This window comes from Branchiostoma floridae, chromosome 3 (assembly GCF_000003815.2).
Source record: "Branchiostoma floridae strain S238N-H82 chromosome 3, Bfl_VNyyK, whole genome shotgun sequence".
In the NCBI taxonomy this organism is placed as follows: Eukaryota; Metazoa; Chordata; class Leptocardii; order Amphioxiformes; family Branchiostomatidae; genus Branchiostoma; species Branchiostoma floridae.
The window spans coordinates 7775900-7777416 of NC_049981.1; positions in this window are offsets into that span (position 1 = coordinate 7775900).

Here is a 1517-nt window from a genome sequence, read left to right on the forward strand (position 1 = left end):
TTTTGCCAATTGTGCAGATAACAATTCATGAATAGTGGGTTTTTAAACGTCGACAAATGACACCGATAAGCGCCACCTGCTGTACAGATATCGCATGAGCTGAATAATGAAGAAAGATGAATCGCCTATATCTGCAATTAGATAGACGGAAAGTGCTGATATCGCCGAAATACCCTTAGCAGAGTTATATAAAAATTTGTGCCTATTTCAAAGTCGCTGTGCCAATTGCTATGCTGAAATCATGGATCGTTATCGTGTTACTTGTTACTGGGTAACTTTGTAATCAGTGGTCTCAAACACAAACCCACCTCCGCTGGTTTCCAAAACAGAGTGCCTACTAAGCCCTATTATTTTGGGTACATAATCCACACACATAAACGCGTACACTTTATTCATACACCTCCACATTATGCTGGATACTACTACTACACTTGGGGTGGATATCGCTTCGTCGTACGTGCAACTGCGTGCTGTCTACGTACAAAACGTGGGCGATCCTTTGGGATCTGTACGAGGAGTGATCAATAAGTCCTTGGCCTCACCCAGAAATAATGATGAAAGTTTATTTGCAAGTTCTTGCCCGAGGGCTAATTGAAACATGAAACATACAGAAAATATAGTAAACATGCATAAAATAACTTAAAAACACTTTGGTATAGATAACAATGGTGACAAGTCTAGAAAAGTGACTATTCTATCAATGATATGGACTGCTGAGAGCTACAATCTACATACATGTCCAGAAATGGGTGAAATGTACGAAGTTTGGATCAGCCTACGTCACACGTAATTTCCGACAACTTCTAGCTTCCGACAACTTCCGACAACCGCTGTCGGCAAAGTTCGGGAAACGTCGACAATTATCTGTGACGTAGCTACGCTAAGTTCGTACATGGGGCGGACCTAATGTACGATGTACGATGTTCGAAGTTAATATGTTTTCTACTTTGTGGGTTTTGCTAAGTTCGTACATGAGGCGGACCTAATGTACGATGTACGATGTTCGAAGTTAAGATTTTTCTATTTTGTGGGTTATGCTAAGTTCGTACATGGGGCGGACCTAATGTACGATGTACGATGTACGAAGTTAAGATATTTTGATTATGCTGTGGGTTATGCTAACTCTGTACGCAGCATTTTATTCTACTTTCACCTGTCGCACATGGTAAATGTGAAACATGTAGAATAACGATGTTTTGTCTGAAAATAATGAAAATGCAACATGTATTGCATTTATCTTTTGTTGAACATTTATTTTTGATAATTTACAAGGTCAGCAGTCCTGCTCTCTCCAGTTTTCTCTCTTCTCGAACATTGTGTACGTACATCAACCCTGCCCCTCTGTACTAAGTTAGATTTTTTAAGTTCGTACATCGTACATCGTACATCAACCCTGCCCCTCTGTACTAAGTTAGATTTTTTAAGTTCGTACATCGTACATCAACCCTGCCCCTCTGTACTAAGTTAGATTTTTTAAGTTCGGACATCGTACATCGAACATCAACCCTGCCCCTCTG